At 48.6% G+C, this 19,528-nt stretch overlaps 9 non-coding genes and 3 pseudogenes across 9 annotated transcripts; all 12 read left to right on the forward strand.

Moving 5' to 3' along the window:
* Nucleotides 1-441: 441 nt before the first annotated feature.
* LOC141200006 (U2 spliceosomal RNA) lies at nucleotides 442-632 on the forward strand. Its single transcript, XR_012271742.1, has one exon. It is a non-coding gene; the product is annotated as a U2 spliceosomal RNA (small nuclear RNA).
* A 1,120-nt stretch (nucleotides 633-1,752) lies between these two features.
* LOC141200326 (U2 spliceosomal RNA) lies at nucleotides 1,753-1,943 on the forward strand. Its single transcript, XR_012272049.1, has one exon. It is a non-coding gene; the product is annotated as a U2 spliceosomal RNA (small nuclear RNA).
* Nucleotides 1,944-3,064: 1,121 nt separating this feature from the next.
* On the forward strand, nucleotides 3,065-3,255 carry LOC141200007 (U2 spliceosomal RNA). The gene has a single exon (XR_012271743.1). It is a non-coding gene; the product is annotated as a U2 spliceosomal RNA (small nuclear RNA).
* Nucleotides 3,256-4,380: 1,125 nt separating this feature from the next.
* Nucleotides 4,381-4,571, forward strand: LOC141200008 (U2 spliceosomal RNA). Its single transcript, XR_012271744.1, has one exon. It is a non-coding gene; the product is annotated as a U2 spliceosomal RNA (small nuclear RNA).
* Nucleotides 4,572-5,697: 1,126 nt separating this feature from the next.
* On the forward strand, nucleotides 5,698-5,789 carry LOC141201019 (U2 spliceosomal RNA; annotated as a pseudogene).
* A 790-nt stretch (nucleotides 5,790-6,579) lies between these two features.
* Nucleotides 6,580-6,760, forward strand: LOC141200838 (U2 spliceosomal RNA; annotated as a pseudogene).
* A 1,119-nt stretch (nucleotides 6,761-7,879) lies between these two features.
* On the forward strand, nucleotides 7,880-8,070 carry LOC141200009 (U2 spliceosomal RNA). Its single transcript, XR_012271745.1, has one exon. It is a non-coding gene; the product is annotated as a U2 spliceosomal RNA (small nuclear RNA).
* Nucleotides 8,071-9,191: 1,121 nt separating this feature from the next.
* LOC141200010 (U2 spliceosomal RNA) lies at nucleotides 9,192-9,382 on the forward strand. Its single transcript, XR_012271746.1, has one exon. It is a non-coding gene; the product is annotated as a U2 spliceosomal RNA (small nuclear RNA).
* Nucleotides 9,383-10,503: 1,121 nt separating this feature from the next.
* On the forward strand, nucleotides 10,504-10,694 carry LOC141200011 (U2 spliceosomal RNA). Its single transcript, XR_012271747.1, has one exon. It is a non-coding gene; the product is annotated as a U2 spliceosomal RNA (small nuclear RNA).
* A 1,120-nt stretch (nucleotides 10,695-11,814) lies between these two features.
* On the forward strand, nucleotides 11,815-11,892 carry LOC141200983 (U2 spliceosomal RNA; annotated as a pseudogene).
* Nucleotides 11,893-17,455: 5,563 nt separating this feature from the next.
* Nucleotides 17,456-17,649, forward strand: LOC141200825 (U2 spliceosomal RNA). Its single transcript, XR_012272534.1, has one exon. It is a non-coding gene; the product is annotated as a U2 spliceosomal RNA (small nuclear RNA).
* A 1,120-nt stretch (nucleotides 17,650-18,769) lies between these two features.
* Nucleotides 18,770-18,960, forward strand: LOC141200012 (U2 spliceosomal RNA). The gene has a single exon (XR_012271748.1). It is a non-coding gene; the product is annotated as a U2 spliceosomal RNA (small nuclear RNA).
* Nucleotides 18,961-19,528: the final 568 nt, after the last annotated feature.

The raw sequence follows: 19,528 nt of genomic DNA on the forward strand, positions 1-19,528 counted from the left end.
TGTGGCAATGGAACGCTGGCTGCGCGTGTCATAATAGGCTCTGAGCCTTTATATACCTGCGCACAGCAGCAGCCACCTTCAGTCTGCTGCTGGACAGCCAGCAGCAGCAGCAGCAGGAGAGGTAATTAATCAGCAACCCTCCTGCTAAGGGTAGACAGCTGCTCGTTCCACCCCCCCCCCCGCCTTAATTGGTTCTCCTCCCTTCCAACGGTGTTGAGGCGGGTGGGAACAGCCGGGGGTTGAGGGTACTGTGCTAAAAGAGGTGGAGTTATGCAGATCTAAAACGCGTGGATTGCAGCAGCAGCAAGCCGAAAAGTGCAGGCATGTGAGGGATCTAGAGGTTGACAGCATGTCTTCTTAACGGGAGTCCAGGTGGCCATCTCCACAAATGGACTTTTCAGAATCCTTGGGTGGCACCGTAGTCGGAAACCAATTCTGGTTATCGCTTCTCGGCCTTTTGGCTAAGATCAAGTGTAGTATCTGTTCTTATCAGTTTAATATCTGATACGTCCCCTATCTGGGGACCATATATTAAATGGATTTTTAGAACAGGGAGATGGAAAAAGAGCTTGCTCTGTCCACTCCACGCATTGACCTGGTATTGCAGTATCTCCAGGACCGGTGCACCCCTTCTTTAATGCAGTTTCTAAAATCAGAAAGAATTGAATTCAATGCTTTTTGTTCATTTTGCTTGTTTGTCGGATTTTGGGATGGACTCTTTGGCTTTGCTTTTCTTCTCCTCATTGGATTTTTCATGTTAAAAGTTGCAGAAGCCAGATGACAAGCTCATTTTGGTTCAACTTCAGCAACTGTGCATTGCATTGCCATGTAATGTAATGTAATGCAATGCTATCTATCTAGCTCTCCCTCTATACTTCCTTTTGGATAAACAGACATATTAGGCAAGCATTTTGGAGCTTTCACCTAAATAACTACAGGTGGTGAGATAAGCTGCACAATATAATTGACCTTTCAGTATATTGTTGCACACACACCATCTATTTAGCAAATGCCCTTGTTATCAACAGCAGCCTTTTAAACTCACCTGAGCTAACAGGTATGTGAGCTGGTTACTCTGCTGCGCTTAAAATTTCTTTTTTGGTTTGCTACAATGCCTTTTCTGAAACGTTGTCTCCCTCTGCTGGAACACTGACTTCTTTCATTTAATGCCTGCAGACTATAAAAGAGAAACCAACCCAAAAAGTTTGGTTGATTAGTCTGTGGCATTCTTTTAAACTGTTGCTTATGGCGGTCTCTGTGAGCTTCTCAGTGACATTCAGCCATCCAGGTATCCCGCCTGCAGTAGACGGAATGTGGCAATGGAACGCTGGCTGCGCGTGTCATAATAGGCTCTGAGCCTTTATATACCTGCGCACACCAGCAGCCACCTTCAGTCTGCTGCTGGACAGCCAGCAGCAGCAGCAGCAGGAGAGGTAATTAATCAGCAACCCTCCTGCTAAGGGTAGACAGCTGCTCGTTCCACCCCCCCCCCGCCTTAATTGGCTCTCCTCCCTTCCAACGGTGTTGAGGCGGGTGGGAACAGCCGGGGGTTGAGGGTACTGTGCTAAAAGAGGTGGAGTTATGCAGATCTAAAACGCGTGGATTGCAGCAGCAGCAAGCCGAAAAGTGCAGGCATGTGAGGGATCTAGAGGTTGACAGCATGTCTTCTTAACGGGAGTCCAGGTGGCCATCTCCACAAATGGACTTTTCAGAATCCTTGGGTGGCACCGTAGTCGGAAACCAATTCTGGTTATCGCTTCTCGGCCTTTTGGCTAAGATCAAGTGTAGTATCTGTTCTTATCAGTTTAATATCTGATACGTCCCCTAAATGGGGACCATATATTAAATGGATTTTTAGAACAGGGAGATGGAAAAAGAGCTTGCTCTGTCCACTCCACGCATTGACCTGGTATTGCAGTATCTCCAGGACCGGTGCACCCCTTCTTTAATGCAGTTTCTAAAATCAGAAAGAATTGAATTCAATGCTTTTTGTTCATTTTGCTTGTTTGTCGGATTTTGGGATGGACTCTTTGGCTTTGCTTTTCTTCTCCTCATTGGATTTTTCATGTTAAAAGTTGCAGAAGCCAGATGACAAGCTCATTTTGGTTCAACTTCAGCAACTGTGCATTGCATTGCCATGTAATGTAATGTAATGCAATGCTATCTATCTAGCTCTCCCTCTATACTTCCTTTTGGATAAACAGACATATTAGGCAAGCATTTTGGAGCTTTCACCTAAATAACTACAGGTGGTGAGATAAGCTGCACAATATAATTGACCTTTCAGTATATTGTTGCACACACACCATCTATTTAGCAAATGCCCTTGTTATCAACAGCAGCCTTTTAAACTCACCTGAGCTAACAGGTATGTGAGCTGGTTACTCTGCTGCGCTTAAAATTTCTTTTTTGGTTTGCTACAATGCCTTTTCTGAAACGTTGTCTCCCTCTGCTGGAACACTGACTTCTTTCATTTAATGCCTGCAGACTGTAAAAGAGAAACCAACCCAAAAAGTTTGGTTGATTAGTCTGTGGCATTCTTTTAAACTGTTGCTTATGGCGGTCTCTGTGAGCTTCTCAGTGACATTCAGCCATCCAGGTATCCCGCCTGCAGTAGACGGAATGTGGCAATGGAACGCTGGCTGCGCGTGTCATAATAGGCTCTGAGCCTTTATATACCTGCGCACAGCAGCAGCCACCTTCAGTCTGCTGCTGGACAGCCAGCAGCAGCAGCAGCAGGAGAGGTAATTAATCAGCAACCCTCCTGCTAAGGGTAGACAGCTGCTCGTTCCACCCCCCCCCCCGCCTTAATTGGTTCTCCTCCCTTCCAACGGTGTTGAGGCGGGTGGGAACAGCCGGGGGTTGAGGGTACTGTGCTAAAAGAGGTGGAGTTATGCAGATCTAAAACGCGTGGATTGCAGCAGCAGCAAGCCGAAAAGTGCAGGCATGTGAGGGATCTAGAGGTTGACAGCATGTCTTCTTAACGGGAGTCCAGGTGGCCATCTCCACAAATGGACTTTTCAGAATCCTTGGGTGGCACCGTAGTCGGAAACCAATTCTGGTTATCGCTTCTCGGCCTTTTGGCTAAGATCAAGTGTAGTATCTGTTCTTATCAGTTTAATATCTGATACGTCCCCTATCTGGGGACCATATATTAAATGGATTTTTAGAACAGGGAGATGGAAAAAGAGCTTGCTCTGTCCACTCCACGCATTGACCTGGTATTGCAGTATCTCCAGGACCGGTGCACCCCTTCTTTAATGCAGTTTCTAAAATCAGAAAGAATTGAATTCAATGCTTTTTGTTCATTTTGCTTGTTTGTCGGATTTTGGGATGGACTCTTTGGCTTTGCTTTTCTTCTCCTCATTGGATTTTTCATGTTAAAAGTTGCAGAAGCCAGATGACAAGCTCATTTTGGTTCAACTTCAGCAACTGTGCATTGCATTGCCATGTAATGTAATGTAATGCAATGCTATCTATCTAGCTCTCCCTCTATACTTCCTTTTGGATAAACAGACATATTAGGCAAGCATTTTGGAGCTTTCACCTAAATAACTACAGGTGGTGAGATAAGCTGCACAATATAATTGACCTTTCAGTATATTGTTGCACACACACCATCTATTTAGCAAATGCCCTTGTTATCAACAGCAGCCTTTTAAACTCACCTGAGCTAACAGGTATGTGAGCTGGTTACTCTGCTGCGCTTAAAATTTCTTTTTTGGTTTGCTACAATGCCTTTTCTGAAACGTTGTCTCCCTCTGCTGGAACACTGACTTCTTTCATTTAATGCCTGCAGACTATAAAAGAGAAACCAACCCAAAAAGTTTGGTTGATTAGTCTGTGGCATTCTTTTAAACTGTTGCTTATGGCGGTCTCTGTGAGCTTCTCAGTGACATTCAGCCATCCAGGTATCCCGCCTGCAGTAGACGGAATGTGGCAATGGAACGCTGGCTGCGCGTGTCATAATAGGCTCTGAGCCTTTATATACCTGCGCACAGCAGCAGCCACCTTCAGTCTGCTGCTGGACAGCCAGCAGCAGCAGCAGCAGGAGAGGTAATTAATCAGCAACCCTCCTGCTAAGGGTAGACAGCTGCTCGTTCCACCCCCCCCCCCCCCCGCCTTAATTGGTTCTCCTCCCTTCCAACGGTGTTGAGGCGGGTGGGAACAGCCGGGGGTTGAGGGTACTGTGCTAAAAGAGGTGGAGTTATGCAGATCTAAAACGCGTGGATTGCAGCAGCAGCAAGCCGAAAAGTGCAGGCATGTGAGGGATCTAGAGGTTGACAGCATGTCTTCTTAACGGGAGTCCAGGTGGCCATCTCCACAAATGGACTTTTCAGAATCCTTGGGTGGCACCGTAGTCGGAAACCAATTCTGGTTATCGCTTCTCGGCCTTTTGGCTAAGATCAAGTGTAGTATCTGTTCTTATCAGTTTAATATCTGATACGTCCCCTATCTGGGGACCATATATTAAATGGATTTTTAGAACAGGGAGATGGAAAAAGAGCTTGCTCTGTCCACTCCACGCATTGACCTGGTATTGCAGTATCTCCAGGACCGGTGCACCCCTTCTTTAATGCAGTTTCTAAAATCAGAAAGAATTGAATTCAATGCTTTTTGTTCATTTTGCTTGTTTGTCGGATTTTGGGATGGACTCTTTGGCTTTGCTTTTCTTCTCCTCATTGGATTTTTCATGTTAAAAGTTGCAGAAGCCAGATGACAAGCTCATTTTGGTTCAACTTCAGCAACTGTGCATTGCATTGCCATGTAATGTAATGTAATGCAATGCTATCTATCTAGCTCTCCCTCTATACTTCCTTTTGGATAAACAGACATATTAGGCAAGCATTTTGGAGCTTTCACCTAAATAACTACAGGTGGTGAGATAAGCTGCACAATATAATTGACCTTTCAGTATATTGTTGCACACACACCATCTATTTAGCAAATGCCCTTGTTATCAACAGCAGCCTTTTAAACTCACCTGAGCTAACAGGTATGTGAGCTGGTTACTCTGCTGCGCTTAAAATTTCTTTTTTGGTTTGCTACAATGCCTTTTCTGAAACGTTGTCTCCCTCTGCTGGAACACTGACTTCTTTCATTTAATGCCTGCAGACTATAAAAGAGAAACCAACCCAAAAAGTTTGGTTGATTAGTCTGTGGCATTCTTTTAAACTGTTGCTTATGGCGGTCTCTGTGAGCTTCTCAGTGACATTCAGCCATCCAGGTATCCCGCCTGCAGTAGACGGAATGTGGCAATGGAACGCTGGCTGCGCGTGTCATAATAGGCTCTGAGCCTTTATATACCTGCGCACAGCAGCAGCCACCTTCAGTCTGCTGCTGGACAGCCAGCAGCAGCAGCAGCAGGAGAGGTAATTAATCAGCAACCCTCCTGCTAAGGGTAGACAGCTGCTCGTTCCACCCCCCCCCCCCCCCCGCCTTAATTGGTTCTCCTCCCTTCCAACGGTGTTGAGGCAGGTGGGAACAGCCGGGGGTTGAGGGTACTGTGCTAAAAGAGGTGGAGTTATGCAGATCTAAAACGCGTGGATTGCAGCAGCAGCAAGCCGAAAAGTGCAGGCATGTGAGGGATCTAGAGGTTGACAGCATGTCTTCTTAACGGGAGTCCAGGTGGCCATCTCCACAAATGGACTTTTCAGAATCCTTGGGTGGCACCGTAGTCGGAAACCAATTCTGGTTATCGCTTCTCGGCCTTTTGGCTAAGATCAAGTGTAGTATCTTTCGAAAAGGCGGTTTTGTATGTTGGCCGCCCTAGTAGATTGATACATTATGCACACTGGGGTTTAGGCGCTTGTTAGTACGCCAGGTGGCTAATATAGTCATCTGGTGGAAAGCATGGCCCCCCAGGATCGACGCCATTGGGCCGGGGAAGATCGAAAGCCCGAAGTGTGAAGTGCCCCAGGAGTGGTGACCCTGGGGTGCCTTAACTCACTGGGATTGGGAACCCCACTTGAGTTTATGGCACATTTGCACAAGCACTTCAATATTTCTTTCTTCGCACACACCCTTATTCTGGGCCTTCTGGCCTTAGGATGGGGAATTTTTTCAATTCCCGGTCGAAGGTCCGGGCAGTATTATACTGTGAAACCTTCACTATTTATTTAATTTCTTTGTCACTGTGTGTCCACTTATTCACGTGTGTCACGTCCTACTAGGATTTTGTCGGGATGCGGTTCCCTTATGGGTTCCTCTCTTGGCAGGTCTAGGGGGGGAGTGTGTGGCCATCAGGTTCCGCTCTCCCCTGAACCCCCCTGGCTCTCCTCTTTCGGGAGGAGAGCGTTGTTGGCTCCCCTCTTCCGGGAGGGGAGCACAGTCTTTGGCTCCCAGTGCCTTGCTCGGGTGAGAACTCGGGCAGGTGCTGGGGGTAAGATTGGGTCGCCTCTGGCTTCGGCTGGAGGTGGCTATTTGTCCCTGTTCCTCGCTGTGGCCTTCTGGCTCGGAGGGACGGGGAATGGTTTGGGGGACCCTTCTCCTTTTGGAGAGGGTTTCAAGAAGACCAGCATCCTACTGCACTTTTTTTGTGGCACTTGTCACTTTTTTAAGCGCACTCGGGTTTTGTACACGAATTCGGGCTTTCGATAAAAAAAAATCTGTTCTTATCAGTTTAATATCTGATACGTCCCCTATCTGGGGACCATATATTAAATGGATTTTTAGAACAGGGAGATGGAAAAAGAGCTTGCTCTGTCCACTCCACGCATTGACCTGGTATTGCAGTATCTCCAGGACCGGTGCACCCCTTCTTTAATGCAGTTTCTAAAATCAGAAAGAATTGAATTCAATGCTTTTTGTTCATTTTGCTTGTTTGTCGGATTTTGGGATGGACTCTTTGGCTTTGCTTTTCTTCTCCTCATTGGATTTTTCATGTTAAAAGTTGCAGAAGCCAGATGACAAGCTCATTTTGGTTCAACTTCAGCAACTGTGCATTGCATTGCCATGTAATGTAATGTAATGCAATGCTATCTATCTAGCTCTCCCTCTATACTTCCTTTTGGATAAACAGACATATTAGGCAAGCATTTTGGAGCTTTCACCTAAATAACTACAGGTGGTGAGATAAGCTGCACAATATAATTGACCTTTCAGTATATTGTTGCACACACACCATCTATTTAGCAAATGCCCTTGTTATCAACAGCAGCCTTTTAAACTCACCTGAGCTAACAGGTATGTGAGCTGGTTACTCTGCTGCGCTTAAAATTTCTTTTTTGGTTTGCTACAATGCCTTTTCTGAAACGTTGTCTCCCTCTGCTGGAACACTGACTTCTTTCATTTAATGCCTGCAGACTATAAAAGAGAAACCAACCCAAAAAGTTTGGTTGATTAGTCTGTGGCATTCTTTTAAATTGTTGCTTATGGCGGTCTCTGTGAGCTTCTCAGTGACATTCAGCCATCCAGGTATCCCGCCTGCAGTAGACGGAATGTGGCAATGGAACGCTGGCTGCGCGTGTCATAATAGGCTCTGAGCCTTTATATACCTGCGCACAGCAGCAGCCAACTTCAGTCTGCTGCTGGACAGCCAGCAGCAGCAGCAGCAGGAGAGGTAATTAATCAGCAACCCTCCTGCTAAGGGTAGACAGCTGCTCGTTCCACCCCCCCCCGCCTTAATTGGCTCTCCTCCCTTCCAACGGTGTTGAGGCGGGTGGAAACAGCTGGGGGTTGAGGGTACTGTGCTAAAAGAGGTGGAGTTATGCAGATCTAAAACGCGTGGATTGCAGCAGCAGCAAGCCGAAAAGTGCAGGCATGTGAGGGATCTAGAGGTTGACAGCATGTCTTCTTAACGGGAGTCCAGGTGGCCATCTCCACAAATGGACTTTTCAGAATCCTTGGGTGGCACCGTAGTCGGAAACCAATTCTGGTTATCGCTTCTCGGCCTTTTGGCTAAGATCAAGTGTAGTATCTGTTCTTATCAGTTTAATATCTGATACGTCCCCTATCTGGGGACCATATATTAAATGGATTTTTAGAACAGGGAGATGGAAAAAGAGCTTGCTCTGTCCACTCCACGCATTGACCTGGTATTGCAGTATCTCCAGGACCGGTGCACCCCTTCTTTAATGCAGTTTCTAAAATCAGAAAGAATTGAATTCAATGCTTTTTGTTCATTTTGCTTGTTTGTCGGATTTTGGGATGGACTCTTTGGCTTTGCTTTTCTTCTCCTCATTGGATTTTTCATGTTAAAAGTTGCAGAAGCCAGATGACAAGCTCATTTTGGTTCAACTTCAGCAACTGTGCATTGCATTGCCATGTAATGTAATGTAATGCAATGCTATCTATCTAGCTCTCCCTCTATACTTCCTTTTGGATAAACAGACATATTAGGCAAGCATTTTGGAGCTTTCACCTAAATAACTACAGGTGGTGAGATAAGCTGCACAATATAATTGACCTTTCAGTATATTGTTGCACACACACCATCTATTTAGCAAATGCCCTTGTTATCAACAGCAGCCTTTTAAACTCACCTGAGCTAACAGGTATGTGAGCTGGTTACTCTGCTGCGCTTAAAATTTCTTTTTTGGTTTGCTACAATGCCTTTTCTGAAACGTTGTCTCCCTCTGCTGGAACACTGACTTCTATCATTTAATGCCTGCAGACTATAAAAGAGAAACCAACCCAAAAAGTTTGGTTGATTAGTCTGTGGCATTCTTTTAAACTGTTGCTTATGGCAGTCTCTGTGAGCTTCTCAGTGACATTCAGCCATCCAGGTATCCCGCCTGCAGTAGACGGAATGTGGCAATGGAACGCTGGCTGCGCGTGTCATAATAGGCTCTGAGCCTTTATATACCTGCGCACAGCAGCAGCCACCTTCAGTCTGCTGCTGGACAGCCAGCAGCAGCAGCAGCAGGAGAGGTAATTAATCAGCAACCCTCCTGCTAAGGGTAGACAGCTGCTCGTTCCACCCCCCCCCCCGCCTTAATTGGTTCTCCTCCCTTCCAACGGTGTTGAGGCGGGTGGGAACAGCCGGGGGTTGAGGGTACTGTGCTAAAAGAGGTGGAGTTATGCAGATCTAAAACGCGTGGATTGCAGCAGCAGCAAGCCGAAAAGTGCAGGCATGTGAGGGATCTAGAGGTTGACAGCATGTCTTCTTAACGTGAGTCCAGGTGGCCATCTCCACAAATGGACTTTTCAGAATCCTTGGGTGGCACCGTAGTCGGAAACCAATTCTGGTTATCGCTTCTCGGCCTTTTGGCTAAGATCAAGTGTAGTATCTGTTCTTATCAGTTTAATATCTGATACGTCCCCTATCTGGGGACCATATATTAAATGGATTTTTAGAACAGGGAGATGGAAAAAGAGCTTGCTCTGTCCACTCCACGCATTGACCTGGTATTGCAGTATCTCCAGGACCGGTGCACCCCTTCTTTAATGCAGTTTCTAAAATCAGAAAGAATTGAATTCAATGCTTTTTGTTCATTTTGCTTGTTTGTCGGATTTTGGGATGGACTCTTTGGCTTTGCTTTTCTTCTCCTCATTGGATTTTTCATGTTAAAAGTTGCAGAAGCCAGATGACAAGCTCATTTTGGTTCAACTTCAGCAACTGTGCATTGCATTGCCATGTAATGTAATGTAATGCAATGCTATCTATCTAGCTCTCCCTCTATACTTCCTTTTGGATAAACAGACATATTAGGCAGGCATTTTGGAGCTTTCACCTAAATAACTACAGGTGGTGAGATAAGCTGCACAATATAATTGACCTTTCAGTATATTGTTGCACACACACCATCTATTTAGCAAATGCCCTTGTTATCAACAGCAGCCTTTTAAACTCACCTGAGCTAACAGGTATGTGAGCTGGTTACTCTGCTGCGCTTAAAATTTCTTTTTTGGTTTGCTACAATGCCTTTTCTGAAACGTTGTCTCCCTCTGCTGGAACACTGACTTCTTTCATTTAATGCCTGCAGACTATAAAAGAGAAACCAACCCAAAAAGTTTGGTTGATTAGTCTGTGGCATTCTTTTAAACTGTTGCTTATGGCGGTCTCTGTGAGCTTCTCAGTGACATTCAGCCATCCAGGTATCCCGCCTGCAGTAGACGGAATGTGGCAATGGAACGCTGGCTGCGCGTGTCATAATAGGCTCTGAGCCTTTATATACCTGCGCACAGCAGCAGCCACCTTCAGTCTGCTGCTGGACAGCCAGCAGCAGCAGCAGCAGGAGAGGTAATTAATCAGCAACCCTCCTGCTAAGGGTAGACAGCTGCTCGTTCCACCCTCCCCCCCGCCTTAATTGGTTCTCCTCCCTTCCAACGGTGTTGAGGCGGGTGGGAACAGCCGGGGGTTGAGGGTACTGTGCTAAAAGAGGTGGAGTTATGCAGATCTAAAACGCGTGGATTGCAGCAGCAGCAAGCCGAAAAGTGCAGGCATGTGACGGATCTAGAGGTTGACAGCATGTCTTCTTAACGGGAGTCCAGGTGGCCATCTCCACAAATGGACTTTTCAGAATCCTTGGGTGGCACCGTAGTCGGAAACCAATTCTGGTTATCGCTTCTCGGCCTTTTGGCTAAGATCAAGTGTAGTATCTGTTCTTATCAGTTTAATATCTGATACGTCCCCTATCTGGGGACCATATATTAAATGGATTTTTAGAACAGGGAGATGGAAAAAGAGCTTGCTCTGTCCACTCCACGCATTGACCTGGTATTGCAGTATCTCCAGGACCGGTGCACCCCTTCTTTAATGCAGTTTCTAAAATCAGAAAGAATTGAATTCAATGCTTTTTGTTCATTTTGCTTGTTTGTCGGATTTTGGGATGGACTCTTTGGCTTTGCTTTTCTTCTCCTCATTGGATTTTTCATGTTAAAAGTTGCAGAAGCCAGATGACAAGCTCATTTTGGTTCAACTTCAGCAACTGTGCATTGCATTGCCATGTAATGTAATGTAATGCAATGCTATCTATCTAGCTCTCCCTCTATACTTCCTTTTGGATAAACAGACATATTAGGCAAGCATTTTGGAGCTTTCACCTAAATAACTACAGGTGGTGAGATAAGCTGCACAATATAATTGACCTTTCAGTATATTGTTGCACACACACCATCTATTTAGCAAATGCCCTTGTTATCAACAGCAGCCTTTTAAACTCACCTGAGCTAACAGGTATGTGAGCTGGTTACTCTGCTGCGCTTAAAATTTCTTTTTTGGTTTGCTACAATGCCTTTTCTGAAACGTTGTCTCCCTCTGCTAGAACACTGACTTCTTTCATTTAATGCCTGCAGACTATAAAAGAGAAACCAACCCAAAAAGTTTGGTTGATTAGTCTGTGGCATTCTTTTAAACTGTTGCTTATGGCGGTCTCTGTGAGCTTCTCAGTGACATTCAGCCATCCAGGTATCCCGCCTGCAGTAGACGGAATGTGGCAATGGAACGCTGGCTGCGCGTGTCATAATAGGCTCTGAGCCTTTATATACCTGCGCACAGCAGCAGCCACCTTCAGTCTGCTGCTGGACAGCCAGCAGCAGCAGCAGCAGGAGAGGTAATTAATCAGCAACCCTCCTGCTAAGGGTAGACAGCTGCTCGTTCCACCCCCCCCCCGCCTTAATTGGTTCTCCTCCCTTCCAACGGTGTTGAGGCGGGTGGGAACAGCCGGGGGTTGAGGGTACTGTGCTAAAAGAGGTGGAGTTATGCAGATCTAAAACGCGTGGATTGCAGCAGCAGCAAGCCGAAAAGTGCAGGCATGTGAGGGATCTAGAGGTTGACAGCATGTCTTCTTAACGGGAGTCCAGGTGGCCATCTCCACAAATGGACTTTTCAGAATCCTTGGGTGGCACCGTAGTCGGAAACCAATTCTGGTTATCGCTTCTCTGCCTTTTGGCTAAGATCAAGTGTAGTATCTGTTCTTTTAAGAACACAAGAGCTACGATCTACACTTGACGAGAGCGATCGAACTCGGAAGGAGAAGAGCTTCGGAGTCCAGCTGACATCGGAGAAGGAAGGCGGATATCGGTGGGAGGAAGAAGCTCTAAAGAATCCAGAAGAAGACGAAGACTCGGAGAAGAATCGGGCTGTCCTGTGGAATCTTCGAGTAAGAAAATCATCGAGACAAAGACCTTTCGGGGAATTTGTCCAGAACACGATGGGAGAAGAATCTGCATAGCTCCACCCATTTCGGGAAGAGCTCCAGATCCAGCTCCAAGAAGTAACTGCAGGAGGAAAGCCATGGCAAGCGCTGCGAGGAAGGCCGAAAAGAAGAGCCTGGAGCAGGGGACAGCCAGGAGGGCCCAGCCAGGAGCCGATTCTGACCCCAAGGACTCTGCCTCCACGACTGGCCAGCAGAAGGGACCCCAGAAGCCCCGCCAAGAAGCTCCAGCCCTGGAGCCATGGATGCGGCAGACGGTGGCCCTGAAACTGAAGGAAGTGGATGGGAGGGTGCCGGACATGTCCTCGGACGTGTTCTGCCAGAAGATGCTGCTGGATCGAGGCTTCTCCAGGTCGGACACCCTCAGCATCCAGACCTTCTTGACGGGGATCTTCTTCGTCACCTTCGCCACTGTGAACACCTGCAGGAGGTTCTGGGAAATGGTAAGCGCAAAAGGACCGGATAATTCTTTCTCTGCCTTTACAGGTAGCTGCCCTATCCAGAGGGACGAAAGGAGGATCACGGTCTCCATGCGCAACCCGCACACCCCAGGCCAAGACATCTGTACCTTCCTGAGACGCTTCTGTTTGGTTGTGAAGGAACCCTCTCACATCCTGAATGGACTCGGCTTCTGGACAGGTAAGTGGTCGGTGACTGTTAGACTTCACAGGGACCTGGCGTACTCAGACGGACTTCGGCACCTGCCCCCGACATTCTCCCTGGGCAACTCCTACGGCCTCATCTATTACCCGGACATGCCGCGGAACTGCAGGAGATGCGGCAAGAACGGCCACGAGATGAAGGACTGCAAGGAGGATGCCTGCAGGATTTGTCGAGTGACGGGACACAGCTCGAAAGACTGCCCGAAGAAGACGTCTTGCAACCTGTGTGGGCTGGCGGCTCATCTGTACAAGGATTGCCCCAAGCGTGAGAGATCCTGGGCATCGGTGGTTGCGACGACCCCAGCTCCGGAGGACAAGGCCCCGACGACCAGGCCTGTGAAGGTCAAGGACGCGACGACCAAGGCCCCAGCGGCCAAGGCCGAGACGACCAAGGCCAAAGCGGTCAAGGAGTCGGTGGCCAAAGCCCCAGCGACGGTCCCAGCAGCTCCGAAGCAGAAGAAAAAGTCAAAGGAGGGTAAGAGTTCTGTCACCCCTCTCTCGATCCCTCCCCCTGCCACCCCCGTCCAACCCCCCCCACCCCGGCCACCCCTGCTGAGGATTCCACTTCCTCTTCCTCCTTCCCCTACTCCTCAGCAGGTGTCCTTTCCCCTGCCCCGGCAGCCACTCTCCCTCCCCAGACCATGGTAGCGGTGGAATTAACCTTTCCTCCACCTGCCGCTATCTATTCCGAGGAGGATTTTCCCCTTCTTGTCTCCCCAGTTCCAACCCGGGGAAAGAGGAAGGTGGAGGACAGCCCTGCTACTGAATCCTCCAAAAAGAAGATTCTGGATTTCGTAGGCGAAAAGGAGGATACCCTCCCTGAGCCAGAAGAGATGGAGCACATGGTTGAGACCCTGGTGGCCGAGCCAGAAGAGGAGGAACTGGTGGTTGCCGAGATCGAGGCCGCGCTGCTTGACCAGATGGAGGAAGAGGGCCTGCTGGTGATCCCGTCACCAGCAGTCAACACCGACGAGGGACCACCCGACCGGAGTGGTAACTAAGGTGTATTGCCTGCGCTAACTTTTTCTTTTTTCCCTACATGATGGCTAATATTAACTTATTTTCCATTAATGTCAGGAGCATCAAGGACAAGTTCAGACGTCAGACTATTTATGCCTTCCTTACTTCCCAGTTGTGTGATGTTTATATGTTGCAGGAATGTTCCCTTCCCTCCTCTAGGTCCTTCAAACATCTGGCCAGGGAGTGGTCCCACGGTCCATCCTACTGGTCCGGTGGGGGTGACTGCAAGTCTGCGGGGGTCGCAATTCTGATCAGGGGGGGCGCATTCACGCTTGAGTCCATCCAGGAGCTCATCTGCGGCAGGGCTCTTGTTGTAGATGGCAACTGGGCGGGAGAACCTGTCAGGTTCATCAACGTGTATGCGTCCCCACTGAAGAATGAGCGTTTGGAGCTTTTCCAGACCCTGCGGCTTCAGCTTGCCACCACCAGGACCTTAGTGATGGCCGGGGATTTCAACTGCCCCATCGAGGAGGATGGTCGTAGTTCTGGCACATCTGCCAAGTTGGACATCACGTCCAAGCTGCTCATCGAGATGGTAACCGAGGCCTCTCTTCAGGACGTGGTGGGCTCCATGGGGAGAGGCTCCACGAACTATTCGTGGAGCCGACCCGATGGCTCACTCCGCTCCAGGATTGACTTTGTGTTCACCTCTCGGGCAGTCAGGCAGAGTAGGCACTCGATGGTCCCCTGCTTCTTCTCCGACCACAGAGCCATTCACTTACAAGGTGTCCTCGGCAACGGTTTTCCGTCCGGCCCCGGCTCCTGGAAGCTTAATTGTGCTCTGCTGGCTCAGGATGAAGTCGTGGAGGAGCTGAGAGCAGCCTACGCAATGTGGCAGTCCTACAAGGGTAGCTTCCAAACAGTCTCTGATTGGTGGGAATATGTTAAACTTGAGTTTCGCTGTTTCTTTCAGGCCAAGGGTCGACAACAGGCATGTGAGAAGAGGAGGGACTTCAGAGGGCTGCAGCGCGAGCTGCGGTCGCTGCAGGACCTTCTTCACTGCGGCTGGGACGTGAGGGAGGAGCTGGAGGAGACCAAGAAGAGCCTGAAAAGGCACTTTGAGGAGGAGTCCAAGCGAATCGTCTTCCGTTCCAAAGTGGAGAATCTGGAGAAGGGTGAGAAATGTAACTCATTCTTTTTCAGGAAACTTCATGCCGGTCACACGCCCCTGAACGAGCTGCGAGACGAGAGCGGAAACATGCGACGTGGGAAGGAGGACGTGATGAGGGTCGTCAGCGACTTCTACAGCGAACTCTACTCCCACAAGACTACCGACCCCGACGCTGCTGATAAGTTCCTGTCAGGTATCACTAACCATCTTGATCCTGCAGGCACGGCAGCCTTGGACAAACCTCTGATGGTGGGCGAATTGCTCTCTGCCGCTAAATCCTTTAGGACCGGCAGGACCCCAGGCAGTGATGGTCTTCCAGCGGAGCTCTATGTAGCGCTGGGAGACCTCATCTGTCCGGACCTGTTGGACCTGTACGAGGAGATGGTGGTGGAGGGTAGAATGCCTCCATCTTTGAGGGAAGGAATGGTCACGATCCTGTACAAGCGGAAGGGAGAGAGGTGCGACCTGAGGAATTGGCGTCCCATCACTCTGCTCAACGTGGACTACAAGATCCTGGCCAAGACGATGGCGACACGACTTAAGACGGTCATCGGACGGATCATCCACCCGGACCAGACCTGCGGCATCCCTGGACGTCGCATCGCAGACAGCCTCGCTCTCGTGCGGGACACGGTCGAGTACATCAAGGTCCGCCGCGCACACGCGGCCCTGGTCTCCTTGGATCAGGAGAAGGCCTTCGACCGGGTTTCCCACGAGTTCATGGGCCGAGCTCTGCACCGGTTAGGTTTGGGTAACATGTTTTGTTCGTATGTCCGTTTGATGTATTTTGATATCCACAGCTCGGTGTTGGTGAAAGGCTGGAAGACTGACCCCTTCCCTGTCCTCTCTGGGGTCAGACAAGGCTGCCCTCTATCACCTCTTCTTTTTGTTTGTGTTATAGAACTCTTCGCAGAGGCTATCCGGCAGAATGGAGAGATCAGAGGGATCACCGCACCGGGTCCGGGACGACACGAGGTCAAGTGCTCGCTCTACATGGACGACGTCACCGTCTTCTGCTCTGATCGTGGTTCAGTCGACGCCCTCGTCCAGACGTGTGAGAGGTTCGGCCGGGCTTCAGGGGCCAAAGTCAACTGCAGGAAGTCGGAAGCCATGCTCTTCGGGGATTGGCAGCCGGCCTCCTCCGCCCCCTTCCCCTTCAACATTCAACCGGATTTCCTCAAGGTGCTGGGAGTCTGGTTCGGGAAGGAAGGAGCGGCCCTCAAGTCCTGGCAAGAACGCTTGGCCAAGGTGAAGCAACGGATCGGACTCTGGAGCCTCAGACACCTCACTTGTGAGGGTAAGGCACTCGTCCTGCGTAATGAGGTCCTGCCCGTCTTGCAGTACACGGCGCAGGCCTGGCCCCCACACGTCACTGTGTGCAGGGCCATTACCAGGACAGTGTTTCACTTTGTCTGGGGATCCAAGATGGACAGAGTCAGGCGGGCCGTCATGTACAAGGAGCCTCGCAAGGGTGGGAAGGGCGTTCCAGATATCCCCACCCTCCTGCGATCCTCTTTTGTGTGTGATTGTGTTCGCCGGACTTTGCAAGTCAAGAATGGCTCCGCGGGCAGGTCCATGTCTCGCTTCTTCCTGCTTCCTCTTTGGAGGCGACTCGGCTGGGACAAGTGGGACAGCTCCTTCCCCTACAACTGGACGACGCCATGGTTCTACGGAGACGTCGTTCGATTTGTGGGGGAACATCAACTGGAGGGACTCAAGCCCGACTTGTGGAAGCCCAAAACTATCCACAAGCTCATCAGAGCCAAGGATGACGTGGAGAACATCACAGGACTTCACCAGGACACGCTGGAGACTGTGTGGACAAATGTGTCGTCTGACAGGCTGACCAACGGGCACAAGGACTTGTCGTGGATGGCGATTCAGGGCGGACTGCCCGTCCGGTCATTCATGCATGCCCGGAACCTGTGCAAGACCCGGTACTGCCCAAGGTGCCCCTTCGTGGAGGAAACATCTTTGCACACTTTTTGGGACTGCGGATTTGCACAGCGCCTGTTGACTGCCCTTGAGGACGACCTGAGGAACTCTGTCCTCAGGGCGAGCCTATCGCACCATTCTGTGCTTTACGGACTCTTCCCTGGGGTTCATACCGTCGGAGCCATCCAGGAGGCTTGGCGCCTTATGAACTGCTTCAAGGATGCCGTTTGGGTCGCCAGGAACCGGCTCATCTTGAGGAGGGAGAGGATGTCCATCCAGGACTGCCGCAGGCTGATCCACAGTCTGCTCAGAGACTATTCCATCGTGGACGGTCCGGAGGACGATGATGAGGACTAAACCCCTCCTCCCCCTCTCCCCTTATGTGTCTTGTCTTTCAATAAAGCTTCGGGCCTGTGATTTTCCCCTCCCCATCCCCTTTTTCCCAATCCCCATCCCTTATCACGGTTCGTCGTACTGTATTGATTGACATGCTTTTTCTTTCAGATTGAGTGTTTTGTGTAGCATAGGGGTGTGATGTGTCTAGTTAGTGCGTCGTATCCTCATGCTATGTAAATATGATGTAGAATTCTGTGTGTACTGGGCTGCGGCACTGTACACTGTCTGTTAACTTATTTTTTGTGCTAATAAAAGATATATTCAATCAAAAAAATCTGTTCTTATCAGTTTAATATCTGATACGTCCCCTATCTGGGGACCATATATTAAATGGATTTTTAGAACAGGGAGATGGAAAAAGAGCTTGCTCTGTCCACTCCACGCATTGACCTGGTATTGCAGTATCTCCAGGACCGGTGCACCCCTTCTTTAATGCAGTTTCTAAAATCAGAAAGAATTGAATTCAATGCTTTTTGTTCATTTTGCTTGTTTGTCGGATTTTGGGATGGACTCTTTGGCTTTGCTTTTCTTCTCCTCATTGGATTTTTCATGTTAAAAGTTGCAGAAGCCAGATGACAAGCTCATTTTGGTTCAACTTCAGCAACTGTGCATTGCATTGCCATGTAATGTAATGTAATGCAATGCTATCTATCTAGCTCTCCCTCTATACTTCCTTTTGGATAAACAGACATATTAGGCAAGCATTTTGGAGCTTTCACCTAAATAACTACAGGTGGTGAGATAAGCTGCACAATATAATTGACCTTTCAGTATATTGTTGCACACACACCATCTATTTAGCAAATGCCCTTGTTATCAACAGCAGCCTTTTAAACTCACCTGAGCTAACAGGTATGTGAGCTGGTTACTCTGCTGCGCTTAAAATTTCTTTTTTGGTTTGCTACAATGCCTTTTCTGAAACGTTGTCTCCCTCTGCTGGAACACTGACTTCTTTCATTTAATGCCTGCAGACTATAAAAGAGAAACCAACCCAAAAAGTTTGGTTGATTAGTCTGTGGCATTCTTTTAAACTGTTGCTTATGGCGGTCTCTGTGAGCTTCTCAGTGACATTCAGCCATCCAGGTATCCCGCCTGCAGTAGACGGAATGTGGCAATGGAACGCTGGCTGCGCGTGTCATAATAGGCTCTGAGCCTTTATATACCTGCGCACAGCAGCAGCCACCTTCAGTCTGCTGCTGGACAGCCAGCAGCAGCAGCAGCAGGAGAGGTAATTAATCAGCAACCCTCCTGCTAAGGGTAGACAGCTGCTCGTTCCACCCCCCCCCCGCCTTAATTGGTTCTCCTCCCTTCCAACGGTGTTGAGGCGGGTGGGAACAGCCGGGGGTTGAGGGTACTGTGCTAAAAGAGGTGGAGTTATGCAGATCTAAAACGCGTGGATTGCAGCAGCAGCAAGCCGAAAAGTGCAGGCATGTGAGGGATCTAGAGGTTGACAGCATGTCTTCTTAACGGGAGTCCAGGTGGCCATCTCCACAAATGGACTTTTCAGAATCCTTGGGTGGCACCGTAGTCGGAAACCAATTCTGGTTATCGCTTCTCGGCCTTTTGGCTAAGATCAAGTGTAGTATCTGTTCTTATCAGTTTAATATCTGATACGTCCCCTATCTGGGGACCATATATTAAATGGATTTTTAGAACAGGGAGATGGAAAAAGAGCTTGCTCTGTCCACTCCACGCATTGACCTGGTATTGCAGTATCTCCAGGACCGGTGCACCCCTTCTTTAATGCAGTTTCTAAAATCAGAAAGAATTGAATTCAATGCTTTTTGTTCATTTTGCTTGTTTGTCGGATTTTGGGATGGACTCTTTGGCTTTGCTTTTCTTCTCCTCATTGGATTTTTCATGTTAAAAGTTGCAGAAGCCAGATGACAAGCTCATTTTGGTTCAACTTCAGCAACTGTGCATTGCATTGCCATGTAATGTAATGTAATGCAATGCTATCTATCTAGCTCTCCCTCTATACTTCCTTTTGGATAAACAGACATATTAGGCAAGCATTTTGGAGCTTTCACCTAAATAACTACAGGTGGTGAGATAAGCTGCACAATATAATTGACCTTTCAGTATATTGTTGCACACACACCATCTATTTAGCAAATGCCCTTGTTATCAACAGCAGCCTTTTAAACTCACCTGAGCTAACAGGTATGTGAGCTGGTTACTCTGCTGCGCTTAAAATTTCTTTTTTGGTTTGCTACAATGCCTTTTCTGAAACGTTGTCTCCCTCTGCTGGAACACTGACTTCTTTCATTTAATGCCTGCAGACTATAAAAGAGAAACCAACCCAA

This window comes from Phyllobates terribilis, unplaced genomic scaffold, assembly GCF_046119375.1.
Source record: "Phyllobates terribilis strain yellow unplaced genomic scaffold, ASM4611937v1 Scaffold_108__1_contigs__length_5656254, whole genome shotgun sequence".
In the NCBI taxonomy this organism is placed as follows: Eukaryota; Metazoa; Chordata; class Amphibia; order Anura; family Dendrobatidae; genus Phyllobates; species Phyllobates terribilis.